The sequence below is a fragment of the Octopus sinensis genome, linkage group LG28, assembly GCF_006345805.1.
Source record: "Octopus sinensis linkage group LG28, ASM634580v1, whole genome shotgun sequence".
Lineage (NCBI taxonomy): Eukaryota > Metazoa > Mollusca > Cephalopoda > Octopoda > Octopodidae > Octopus > Octopus sinensis.
This window is the reverse complement of record NC_043024.1, coordinates 9291450-9306449: the sequence shown is the minus strand read 5'-3', so window position 1 is coordinate 9306449 and position 15000 is coordinate 9291450.

Here is a 15000-nt window from a genome sequence, read left to right as displayed (position 1 = left end):
TCAACCAATGACAAAATTTTGAGGTTCAACAGGAAGTTTTCAAAAAATTATCAAATAAGATTTTTAAAAAAGTGTTATGCAAAATCTCACCCCCCACCAACCATCCTCTTCCCCTCCTTTACTTCTCCTCGTTTCTCTACACAATCTCTTCTTGTTTTTCCTCATTCCTATCCTACCACTTGTTTATTGTTAAAGATTCAAATAAATTTTGACTTTTTTTTTACTAGTTTTGTATACAATAGAAGTATTGTACATCATCTTCGAGGAGGATAATGTAAGTGAAGGTCAGAGAATGAGTAGACAAGGTGAAGTTGTGTAAGAGGAGAGGCCGGCCAATCAGTATAACGTGAGGAACAGAGGGACCTCATGATAAGACTCGAGTGTATAATTGTTACAAGAACACAGACCGAGCCAGTGAATTGAGATGCTTCGACTGTGACAATATTAAACGCGTGACCCCCAAAAGGTTGATGGGATCCTGAAGTACAGTCCAAAGAAAGATCTATTGGAAAAAAAGGGATGTGATTAGATCCGATTCAGTTTTAGTAGGGGAACTGGCTGGAAAAAATGAGAGGAAAGCAGGCGGACGGAAGGAGCCGGTGTGGAAGCGGAGGCTCGAAAGCGATATTAAAACTTTGTGCAAAGATCTGAATCGTATGGAATGATCCAAAGGGCAATGGAAACATACTAAAGAAGGGCTGAGGGCATATCTTGTTACAAGAACACAGACCGAGCCAGTGAATTGAGATGCTTCGATTGTGACAATATTAAACGCGTGACCCCAAAAGGTTGATGGGATCCTGAAGTACATTCCAAAGAAAGATCTATCGGAAACAAGGGACGGGATTAGATCCGATTTAATTTTAGTAGTGAAATGGTTTGGAAAAATGAGAGGAAAGCAGGCGGACAGAACGAGCTGTGGTGGAAGCGGAGGCTCGAAGGCGATATTAAAACCGTGCGCAAAGATCTGAATCGCATGGAATGATCCAAAGGGCAACGGAAACATATTAAAGAAGGTGTGAGGGCATATCTTGTAACAAAATGATTAACAGAAAAAAAAGGTTCAAAACTTATCGATACCTTGGAACAGCGTATCCGAGAAAAAATACTGAAGACGCAAAGCAACACTAATCGCCTATCGCAGTTCCAGCAAAATACCAAATAGGAAAGGAGAGGTTCAAAACTGTTCTCGAAACCCTAAAACAATATATCCGGGCAAAAACATTAAAGGTAGGACGCTACTCTGATCGCATATCGTAGTTCCAGCAAAACAGGTTATTCTCAAATAATCAGAAGCAGTTTTTTAAGAGCTTAGGTGGAGGCACAGAAGGTTGTCTACTTCTTGAAGCAGACAAAACCCGCTAATTTTGGATTAATATCTGGGAGCAAGTGGTTTTCCACGACCATGGTGCTGAGTTGATCCATTCCTTGAGATCCGAACTCCGTCACCCTGAGGCTCCAAGACAAGTCCATGTACGCGTAGCAACGGAAGATATAATTATATATATTTCTTTACTACCCACAAGGGGCTAAACATAGAGGGGACAAACAAGGACAGACAAACGGATTAAGTCGATTACATCGACTCCAGTCCAGTACGCAACTGGTACTTTATTTATCGACCCCGAAAGGAATGAAAGGCAAAGTCGACCTCGGCGTAATTTGAACTCAGAATGTAATGACAGACGAAATACCGCTAAGCGTTTCGCCCGGCGCGCTAACGTTTCTGCCAGCTCGCCGCCTTATAATTATATAGGTGTCAAAGCTACCAAGCTGGAAAGCGGTAAGACCAAACAGAATCCAAGGCTACTGGCTCAAGTGGTTTACGTCAACACACAAACTAATTGGATTGCAATTAGACAATTGCCTAAAGAGTTCCGGAATGAATTGCAGAGGAAAAGACAAAATTGTTGCTGAAAAATCGGTCAAAAGGCAATTAAAAAAAAAAGACTCCGCCGGTTACGACGACGAGGGTCCCAGCTGATACGACCAACGGAACAGCTTGCTCGTGAAATTAACGTGCAAATGGCTGAGCATTCCACAGACACGTGTACCCTTAACGTAGTTCTCGGGGATAATCAGCGTGACACAGAGAGTGACAAGGCCGACCCTTTGAAATACAAGTACAACTCATTTTTGCCAGCTGAGTGGACTGGAGCAACGTGAAATAAAGTGTCTTGCTCAAGGACACAACGCGTCGCCGGGAATCGAACTCACAACCTTACGATCATGAGCCGAATGCCCTAACCACTAAGCCACGCGCCCTCACATCAAAAGGCAATTAGGTTGGCGATTGCTGACCCTTCGCTGCTTGTCTTAAGTTCTTGTGGAAAGTGTTAACAAATCCTCGCAGGAAAAATATATACGTTTTTTGCAGAAAATAATCTACTTCTAGTAGAACAAAAGAGATGCCCAAAACGATCCAAGGGCACCAAGGATTACCCTGTGATAGATAAGGTCGTAATGAAGAAGTGCAAACGGTACCAAAATACTTGTGCATGGACCACGTCACAACCACCTTCTTTTCATGGATGATTTAAAAATGTTCTCAAAAACAGAGCCTGATATGGCCTGATATGGAGAGGCAGATTGAGACTGTAGGAAAAATATATACGTTTTTTTGCAGAAAACAATCTACTTCTAGTAGAACAAAAGCGATGCCCAAAACGATCCAAGGGCACCAAGGACTACCCTGTGATAGATAAGGTCGTAATGAAGAAGTGCAAACGGTACCAAAATACTTGTGCATGGACCACGTCACAACCACCTTCTTTTCATGGATGATTTAAAAATGTTCACAAAAACAGAGTCTGATATGGCCTGATATGGAGAGGCAGGTTGAGACTGTAGGAAAAATATATACGTTTTTTTGCAGAAAACAATCAACTAGTAGAACAAAAGATATGCCCAAAACGATCCAAGGGCACCAAGGACTACCCTGTAATAGATAAGGTCGTAATGAAGTGCAAACGGTACCAAAACACTTGTGCATGGACCACGTCACAACCACCTTCTTTTCATGGATGATTTAAAACTGTTCACAAAAACAGAGTCTGATATGGCCTGATATGGAGAGGCAGGTTGAGACTGTAGGAAAAATATATACGTTTTTTTGCAGAAAACAATCAACTAGTAGAACAAAAGAGATGCCCAAAACGATCCGAGGACACCAAGGACTACCCTGTGATAGATAAGGTCGTAATGAAGAAGTGCAAACGGTACAAAAATAATTGTGCATGGACCACGTCACAACCACCTTCTTTTCATGGATGATTTAAAAATGTTCACAAAAACAGAGCCTGATATAGCCTGATATGGAGAGGCAGATTGAGACTGTAGGAAAAATATATACGTTTTTTTGCAGAAAACAATCAACTAGTAGAACAAAAGATATGCCCAAAACGATCCCAGGACACCAAGGGCTACCCTGTGATAGATAAGGTCGTAATGAAGAAATGCAAACGGTACCAAAACACTTGTGCATGGACCACGTCACAACCACCTTCTTTTCATGGATGATTTAAAAATGTTCACAAAAACAGAGCCTGATATGGCCTGATATGGAGAGGCAGATTGAGACTGTAGGAAAAATATATACGTTTTTTTGCAGAAAACAATCAACTAGTAGAACAAAAGATATGCCCAAAACGATCCAAGGGCACCAAGGGCTACCCTGTGATAGATAAGGTCGTAATGAAGAAATGCAAACGGTACCAAAACACTTGTGCATGGACCACGTCACAACCACCTTCTTTTCATGGATGATTTAAAAATGTTCACAAAAACAGAGCCTGATATGGCCTGATATGGAGAGGCAGAATGAGACTGTAGGAAAAATATATACGTTTTTTTGCAGAAAACAATCAACTAGTAGAACAAAAGATATGCCCAAAACGATCCGAGGACACCAAGGGCTACCCTGTGATAGATAAGGTCGTAATGAAGAAATGCAAACGGTACCAAAACACTTGTGCATGGACCACGTCACAACCACCTTCTTTTCATGGATGATTTAAAAATGTTCACAAAAACAGAGCCTGATATGGCCTGATATGGAGAGGCAGAATGAGACTGTAGGAAAAATATATACGTTTTTTTGCAGAAAACAATCAACTAGTAGAACAAAAGATATGCCCAAAACGATCCGAGGACACCAAGGGCTACCCTGTGATAGATAAGGTCGTAATGAAGAAATGCAAACGGTACCAAAACACTTGTGCATGGACCACGTCACAACCACCTTCTTTTCATGGATGATTTAAAAATGTTCACAAAAACAGAGCCTGATATGGCCTGATATGGAGAGGCAGGTTGAGACTGTAGGAAAAATATATACGTTTTTTTGCAGAAAATAATCAACTAGTAGAACAAAAGATATGCCCAAAACGATCCGAGGACACCAAGGACTACCCTGTGATAGATAAGGTCGTAATGAAGAAATGCAAACGGTACCAAAACACTTGTGCATGGACCACGTCACAACCACCTTCTTTTCATGGATGATTTAAAACTGTTCACAAAAACAGAGCCTGATATGGCCTGATATGGAGAGGCAGATGAGACTGTAGGAAAAATATATACGTTTTTTTGCAGAGAAAACAATCAACTAGTAGAACAAAAGAGATGCCCAAAACGATCCAAGGGCACCAAGGACTACCCTGTGATAGATAAGGTCGTAATGAAGAATGCAAACGGTACCAAAACACTTGTGCATGGACCACGTCACAACCACCTTCTTTTCATGGATGATTTAAAAATGTTCACAAAAACAGAGCCTGATATGGCCTGATATGGAGAGGCAGATTGAGACTGTAGGAAAAATATATACGTTTTTTTGCAGAAAACAATCAACTAGTAGAACAAAAGAGATGCCCAAAACGATCCAGGGCACCAAGGACTACCCTGTGATAGATAAGGTCGTAATGAAGAAATGCAAACGGTACCAAAACACTTGTGCATGGACCACGTCACAACCACCTTCTTTTCATGGATGATTTAAAACTGTTCACAAAAACAGAGTCTGATATGGCCTGATATGGAGAGGCAGATTGAGACTGTAGGAAAAATATATACGTTTTTTTTGCAGAAAACAATCAACTAGTAGAACAAAAGAGATGCCCAAAACGATCCAAGGGCACCAAGGACTACCCTGTGATAGATAAGGTCGTAATGAAGAAATGCAAACGGTACCAAAATACTTGTGCATGGACCACGTCACAAACACCTTCTTTTCATGGATGATTTAAAACTGTTCTCAAAAACAGAGCCTGATACGGCCTGATATGGAGAGGCAGATTGAGACTGTAGGGAAAATATATACGTTTTTTTGCAGAAAACAATCAACTAGTAGAACAAAAGAGATGCCCAAAACGATCCGAGGACACCAAGGACTACCCTGTGATAGATAAGGTCGTAATGAAGAAGTGCAAACGGTACCAAAACACTTGTGCATGGACCACGTCACAACCACCTTCTTTTCATGGATGATTTTAAAATGTTCTCAAAAACAGAGCCTGATATGGCCTGATATGGAGAGGCAGATTGGGACTGTAGGAAAAATATATACGTTTTTTTGCAGAAAACAATCAACAAATAGAACAAAAGAGATGCCTAAAACGATCCGAGGACACCAAGGTCTACCCTGTGATAGATAAGGTCGTAATGAAGAAGTGCAAACGGTACCAAAATACTTGTGCATGGACCACGTCACAACCACCTTCTTTTCATGGATGATTTAAAACTGTTCACAAAAACAGAGCCTGATATGGCCTGATATGGAGAGGCAGATTGAGACTGTAGGAAAAATATATACGTTTTTTTGCAGAAAACAATCAACTAGTAGAACAAAAGAGATGCCCAAAACGATCCGAGGACACCAAGGACTACCCTGTGATAGATAAGGTCGTAATGAAGAAATGCAAACGGTACCAAAACACTTGTGCATGGACCACGTCACAACCACCTTCTTTTCATGGATGATTTTAAAATGTTCACAAAAACAGAGCCTGATATGGCCTGATATGGAGAGATAGATTGAGACTGTAGGAAAAATATATACGTTTTTTGCAGAAAACAATCTACTTCTAGTAGAACAAAAGCGATGCCCAAAACGATCCGAGGACACCAAGGACTACCCTGTGATAGATAAAGTCGTAATGAAGAAGTGCAAACGGTACCAAAACACTTGTGCATGGACCACGTCACAACCACCTACTCTTCATGGATGATTTTAAAATGTTCTCAAAAACAGAGCCTGATATGGCCTGATATGGAGAGGCAGATTGAGACTGTAGGAAAAATATATACGTTTTTTTGCAGAAAACAATCAACTAGTAGAACAAAAGAGATGCCCAAAACGATCCGAGGACACCAAGGACTACCCTGTGATAGATAAGGTCGTAATGAAGAAGTGCAAACGGTACCAAAAACTTGTGCATGGACCACGTCACAACCACCTTCTTTTCATGGATGATTTTAAAAATGTTCTCAAAAACAGAGCCTGATACGGCCTGATATGGAGAGGCAGATTGAGACTGTAGGAAAAATATATACGTTTTTTTGCAGAGAAAACAATCAACTAGTAGAACAAAAGAGATGCCCAAAACGATCCGAGGACACCAAGGACTACCCTGTGATAGATAAAGTCGTAATGAAGAAGTGCAAACGGTACCAAAATACTTGTGCATGGACTACGTCACAACCACCTTCTTTTCATGGATGATTTAAAACTGTTCTCAAAAACAGAGTCTGATATGGCCTGATATGGAGAGGCAGATTGGGACTGTAGGAAAAATATATACGTTTTTTTGCAGAAAACAATCAACTAGTAGAACAAAAGAGATGCCCAAAACGATCCGAGGACACCAAGGACTACCCTGTGATAGTTAAAGTCGTAAAGAAGAAGTGCAAACGGTACCAATATACTTGTGCATGGACCACGTCACAACCACCTTCTTTTCATGGATGATTTAAAAATGTTCACAAAAACAGAGCCTGATATGGCCTGATATGGAGAGGCAGATTGAGACTGTAGGAAAAACATATACGTTTTTTTGCAGAAAACAATCAACTAGTAGAACAAAAGAGATGCCCAAAACGATCCAAGGGCACCAAGGACTACCCTGTGATAGATAAGGTCGTAATGAAGAAGTGCAAACGGTACCAAAATACTTGTGCATGGACCACGTCACAACCACCTTCTTTTCATGGATGATTTAAAAATGTTCACAAAAACAGAGTCTGATATGGCCTGATATGGAGAGGCAGTTTGAGACTATAGGGAAAATATATACGTTTTTTTGCAGAAAACAATCAACTAGTAGAACAAAAGAGATGCCCAAAACGATCCGAGGACACCAAGGACTACCCTGTGATAGATAAGGTCGTAATGAAGAAGTGCAAACGGTACCAAAACACTTGTGCATGGACCACGTCACAACCACCTTCTTTTCATGGATGATTTAAAACTGTTCACAAAAACAGAGCCTGATATGGCCTGATATGGAGAGGCAGATTGAGACTGTAGGAAAAATATACGTTTTTTTGCAGAAAACAATCAACTAGTAGCACAAAAGAGATGCCCAAAACGATCCGAGGACACCAAGGACTATCCTGTAATAGATAAGGTCGTAATGAAGAAATGAAAACGGTACCAAAACACTTGTTCATGGACCACGTCACAACCACCTTCTTTTCATGGATGATTTAAAAATGTTCACAAAAACAGAGCCTGATATGGCCTGATATGGAGAGGCATGTTGAGACTGTAGGAAAAATATATACGTTTTTTTGCAGAAAACAATCAACTAGTAGAACAAAAGATATGCCCAAAACGATCCGAGGACACCAAGGGCTACCCTGTGATAGATAAGGTCGTAATGAAGAAATGCAAGCGGTACCAAAACACTTGTGCATGGACCACGTCACAACCACCTTCTTTTCATGGATGATTTAAAAATGTTCACAAAAACAGAGCCTGATATGGCCTGATATGGAGAGGCAGATTGAGACTGTAGGAAAAATATATACGTTTTTTTGCAGAAAACAATCAACTAGTAGAACAAAAGAGATGCCCAAAACGATCGAAGGGCACCAAGGGCTACCCTGTGATAGATAAGGTCGTAATGAAGAAGTGCAAACGGTACCAAAACACTTGTGCATGGACCACGTCACAACCACCTTCTTTTCATGGATGATTTAAAAATGTTCACAAAAACAGAGCCTGATATGGCCTGATATGGAGAGACAGATTGAGACTGTAGGAAAAATATATACGTTTTTTTGCAGAAAACAATCAACTAGTAGAACAAAAGATATGCCCAAAACGATCCGAGGACACCTAGGGCTACCCTGTGATAGATAAGGTCGTAATGAAGAAATGCAAACGGTACCAAAACACTTGTGCATGGACCACGTCACAACCACCTTCTTTTCATGGATGATTTAAAAATGTTCACAAAAACAGAGCCTGATATGGCCTGATATGGAGAGGCAGATTGAGACTGTAGGAAAAATATATACGTTTTTTTGCAGAAAACAATCAACTAGTAGATCAAAAGATATGCCCAAAACGATCCGAGGACACCAAGGGCTACCCTGTGATAGATAAGGTCGTAATGAAGAAATGCAAACGGTACCAAAACACTTGTGCATGGACCACGTCACAACCACCTTCTTTTCATGGATGATTTAAAAATGTTCTCAAAAACAGAGCCTGATACGGCCTGATATGGAGAGGCAGATTGAGACTGTAGGAAAAATATATGCGTTTTTTTGCAGAAAACAATCAACTAGTAGAACAAAAGAGATGCCCAAAACGATCCGAGGACACCAAGGACTACCCTGTGATAGATAAAGTCGTAATGAAGAAGTGCAAACGGTACCAAAATACTTGTGCATGGACCACGTCACAACCACCTTCTTTTCATGGATGATTTAAAAATGTTCTCAAAAACAGAGTCTGATACGGCCTGATATGGAGAGGCAGATTGAGACTGTAGGAAAAATATATACGTTTTTTTGCAGAAAACAATCAACTAGTAGAACAAAAGAGATGCCCAAAACGATCCGAGGACACCAAGGACTACCCTGTGATAGATAAAGTCGTAATGAAGAAATGCAAACGGTACCAAAATACTTGTGCATGGACCACGTCACAACCACCTTCTTTTCATGGATGATTTAAAAATGTTCTCAAAAACAGAGCCTGATACGGCCTGATATGGAGAGGCAGATTGAGACTGTAGGAAAAATATATACGTTTTTTTGCAGAAAACAATCAACTAGTAGAACAAAAGAGATGCCCAAAACGATCCGAGGACACCAAGGACTACCCTGTGATAGATAAAGTCGTAATGAAGAAGTGCAAACGGTACCAAAATACTTGTGCATGGACTACGTCACAACCACCTTCTTTTCATGGATGATTTAAAACTGTTCTCAAAAACAGAGTCTGATATGGCCTGATATGGAGAGGCAGATTGGGACTGTAGGAAAAATATATACGTTTTTTTGCAGAAAACAATCAACTAGTAGAACAAAAGAGATGCCCAAAACGATCCGAGGACACCAAGGACTACCCTGTGATAGTTAAAGTCGTAAAGAAGAAGTGCAAACGGTACCAATATACTTGTGCATGGACCACGTCACAACCACCTTCTTTTCATGGATGATTTAAAAATGTTCACAAAAACAGGGCCTGATATGGCCTGATATGGAGAGGCAGATTGAGACTGTAGGAAAAATATATACGTTTTTTTGCAGAAAACAATCAACTAGTAGAACAAAAGAGATGCCCAAAACGATCCAAGGGCACCAAGGACTACCCTGTGATAGATAAGGTCGTAATGAAAAAGTGCAAACGGTACCAAAATACTTGTGCATGGACCACGTCACAACCACCTTCTTTTCATGGATGATTTAAAAATGTTCACAAAAGCAGAGTCTGATGTGGCCTGATATGGAGAGGCAGGTTGAGACTGTAGGGAAAATATATACGTTTTTTGCAGAAAACAATCAACTAGTAGAACAAAAGAGATGCCCAAAACGATCCGAGGACACCAAGGAATACCCTGTGATAGATAAGGTCGTAATGAAGAAATGCAAACGGTACCAAAACACTTGTGCATGGACCACGTCACAACCACCTTCTTTTCATGGATGATTTAAAACTGTTCACAAAAACAGAGCCTGATATGGCCTGATATGGAGAGGCAGATTGAGACTGTAGGAAAAATATATACGTTTTTTTGCAGAAAACAATCAACTAGTAGCACAAAAGAGATGCCCAAAACGATCCGAGGACACCAAGGACTATCCTGTAATAGATAAGGTCGTAATGAAGAAATGCAAACGGTACCAAAACACTTGTTCATGGACCACGTCACAACCACCTTCTTTTCATGGATGATTTAAAAATGTTCACAAAAACAGAGCCTGATATGGCCTGATATGGAGAGGCATGTTGAGACTGTAGGAAAAATATATACGTTTTTTTGCAGAAAACAATCAACTAGTAGAACAAAAGATATGCCAAAAACGATCCGAGGATACCAAGGGCTACCATGTGATAGATAAGGTCGTAATGAAGAAATGCAAACGGTACCAAAATACTGTGCATGGACCACGTCACAACCACCTTCTTTTCATGGATGATTTAAAAATGTTCACAAAAACAGAGCCTGATATGGCCTGATATGGAGAGGCAGATTGAGACTGTAGGAAAAATATATACGTTTTTTTGCAGAAAACAATCAACTAGTAGAACAAAAGTGATGCCCAAAACGATCCAAGGGCACCAAGGACTACCCTGTGATAGATAAGGTCGTAATGAAGAAATGCAAACGGTACCAAAACACTTGTGCATTGACCACGTCACAACCACCTTCTTTTCATGGATGATTTAAAAATGTTCACAAAAACAGAGCCTGATATGGCCTGATATGGAGAGGCAGATTGAGACTAGGAAAAATATATACGTTTTTTTGCAGAAAACAATCAACTAGTAGAACAAAAGAGATGCCCAAAACGATCCAAGGGCACCAAGGACTACCCTGTGATAGATAAGGTCGTAATGAAGAAATGCAAACGGTACCAAAACACTTGTGCATGGACCACGTCACAACCACCTTCTTTTCATGGATGATTTAAAAATGTTCACAAAAACAGAGCCTGATATGGCCTGATATGGAGAGGCAGATTGAGACTGTAGGAAAAATATATACGTTTTTTTGCAGAAAACAATCAACTAGTAGAACAAAAGAGATGCCCAAAACGATCCAAGGGCACCAAGGACTACCCTGTGATAGATAAGGTCGTAATGAAGAAATGCAAACGGTACCAAAACACTTGTGCATGGACCACGTCACAACCACCTTCTTTTCATGGATGATTTAAAACTGTTCACAAAAACAGAGCCTGATATGGCCTGATATGGAGAGGCAGATTGAGACTGTAGGAAAAATATATACGTTTTTTTTGCAGAAAACAATCAACTAGTAGAACAAAAGAGATGCCCAAAACGATCTAAGGGCACCAAGGACTACCATGTGATAGCTAAGGTCGTAATGAAGATATGCAAACGGTACCAAAACACTTGTGCATGGACCACGTCACAACCACCTTCTTTTCATGGATGATTTTAAAAATGTTCACAAAAACAGAGCCTGATATGGCCTGATATGGAGAGGCAGATTGAGACTGTAGGAAAATATATACGTTTTTTTGCAGAAAACAATCAACAAATAGAACAAAAGAGATGCCTAAAACGATCCGAGGACACCAAGGTCTACCCTGTGATAGATAAGGTCGTAATGAAGAAGTGCAAACGGTACCAAAATACTTGTGCATGGACCACGTCACAACCACCTTCTTTTCATGGATGATTTAAAACTGTTCACAAAAACAGAGCCTGATATGGCCTGATATGGAGAGGCAGATTGAGACTGTAGGAAAAATATATACGTTTTTTTGCAGAAAACAATCAACTAGTAGAACAAAAGAGATGCCCAAAACGATCCGAGGACACCAAGGACTACCCTGTGATAGATAAGGTCGTAATGAAGAAATGCAAACGGTACCAAAACACTTGTGCATGGACCACGTCACAACCACCTTCTTTTCATGGATGATTTTAAAATGTTCACAAAAACAGAGCCTGATATGGCCTGATATGGAGAGATAGATTGAGACTGTAGGAAAAATATATACGTTTTTTTGCAGAAAACAATCTACTTCTAGTAGAACAAAAGCGATGCCCAAAACGATCCGAGGACACCAAGGACTACCCTGTGATAGATAAAGTCGTAATGAAGAAGTGCAAACGGTACCAAAACACTTGTGCATGGACCACGTCACAACCACCTACTCTTCATGGATGATTTAAAAATGTTCTCAAAAACAGAGCCTGATATGGCCTGATATGGAGAGGCAGATTGAGACTGTAGGAAAAATATATACGTTTTTTTGCAGAAAACAATCAACTAGTAGAACAAAAGAGATGCCCAAAACGATCCGAGGACACCAAGGACTACCCTGTGATAGATAAGGTCGTAATGAAGAAGTGCAAACGGTACCAAAACACTTGTGCATGGACCACGTCACAACCACCTACTCTTCATGGATGATTTTAAAATGTTCTCAAAAACAGAGTCTGATATGGCCTGATATGGAGAGGCAGGTTGAGACTGTAGGAAAAATATATACGTTTTTTTGCAGAAAACAATCAACTAGTAGAACAAAAGAGATGCCCAAAACGATCCAAGGACACCAAGGACTACCCTGTGATAGATAAGGTCGTAATGAAGAAGTGCAAACGGTACCAAAACACTTGTGCATGGACCACGTCACAACCACCTACTCTTCATGGATGATTTTAAAACTGTTCACAAAAACAGAGCCTGATATGGCCTGATATGGAGATGCAGATTGATCTGTACAGATTTGCAGCAGGGATATAGGGAGGGAATTCGGTATCTCGCAGTGTGCAGTGTTGTTTATTTTGAAGAGGGAAAAAGAGCAGATTGTAGGGGCATAGGACTGGGAAACGGAGAGCTAATGGGAGACCCGGATGATGATGATGATGGGTACAAATACCTTGGGATCTTGGAGCTTGCACGGAGAAATGAAGGACAGGGTCACCGCTGCATATTTGAAGCGCCTTAAACTTCTCCTGAAGTCAAAGCTCAATGCAAGGAACCGTGTGACTGCCATTATGATTTGGGCTGTGGCTGTAGTCCGCTAGAGGGCACCGATTCTGAAATGGACACAGGGCGGAAATTAACCAAATCGATTGCACTACTCCCTCCTCCAAAAAATAAAGGTTTCAGGAATTGAAAAAGAGCATTTAAAAGGAAAAATACCTCATGAAAGACACAAATGGTGCCCATAGAACAACACCTAGTCTATTATATAAAATCCGTTCTGTCTGTCTGTGTGTGTGTCTTCCAGGATCTCGGGCATCCTCCATCCGATTGCGCTCAAATTTGATATGTTGATACCGACGGTATCAGGGCGTATATAAATCTTGAAAAAATTACAAAAATCGATTCCAGGTGAGAATGCGATCGATAAAGCCGTGGGAACGTGCATTTGTACGCGCAAGTACACCAGCTGTTGCGATCGATACTACGCGTACGCGAGAAGAATACACGGGCAGTTTGCATAAAAAAATCATCATACTTTTCCATCTAGATTTACCTCCAGCTAACCCATTTGTATGTATCGTTTTTGTCCTGCTTTTCTTCCGTCAGCCTGTACATAACTGCACCTTCCATTTTTTTTTGTTTTTGTACTGCTTAAAGGCACGTTTCTTTCCTGCCAAGCTTACTGTTTAAACCATGTTTGTGTTCTCCCAGTCAACAGCCTTATCATTACTGGTACTTTAAACTCTTCGGTTGCATATTTGTGTGAATAAAATCGTTTTCCTTTGGAATAGAAAAAAAGTCTATCTTTATTTCTTCTTTTGCTGGTGTCTCAAATTTAGGTTAAATCAGTGTTTCTGAAAGGGGAGGCCTATGGGACGGTCGGACAAGTTGTTTTGAGAAAATTTGGTTTAAATGTTTGACAACTCAACACCGTCTATTGGATGGGGGGCGTTTTGCTCGTAATAACATAAGTACTGGGATTGTAAAACGCCAAAACAGACATAGTATCTCTCTATATATAAACGGCAGTTTGTCTGTGTGCGTGTCTGTGTGTCTGTTAGGTTGTACCCTCACCCTGACCACAGCTTTCAACCGATTCTGATGAAACTTGACAAACACATAGCCCAATGTCATAATTCAAAACTAACGCAGTGAAAATTTTGAAAAGTTCCCCCAGTTCTGAAAAAAATCGATAAATTCGACATGGGGTCGAGAAACAGAAACACAAACCACAGACTGTCTAGGGGACGCAACTCGACCTTTTTAACTCTCAAAAGAAAATTTACCATAATCTTTTTTCTTCACAAATGTAAATAAACCTAATCTGTTTCTTAAACGAGGGACATATTCATACGGCACAGAATGTTTTTTTTTTTACCTCAATGGACGTCATTGATTGGTTGAAATTGCAGAAATTGAAGAAAAAACAACAAATACCTTACCAACTATAGAATTTTCTCAATAAAGCCAAGAGAAAAAGATGTTTTATAAACACATTCTACCAGTATACGAAGTTTAAAAGTGTTTAGTTACGTGGAAATTATTTTTAAAAACTGCCGGTCAAACCGAAAAGATCCCAGCTGAACACTTATTGATGCCTATCACAATAAAAGAGATAACCCAGGGGCTGCAAAAACTAAGCAAATGGAAGGTGCCAGGGCACGACAAGAGTTCCCAATTTATGGTTAAAATATTTAACAGGGATACATAAGGCACTGGCAGAGAAGTTCAATGAGATTCTAACAGGACCAGAGAAAACACTTGAATGACCCACAGAAAGGGGAAAAAACCCCCATCCTGGCTAATCCTTGAGAGGACGTTGGTGTTGCCTTGGCGGAGGTTTGTGCTCTCTGAATTC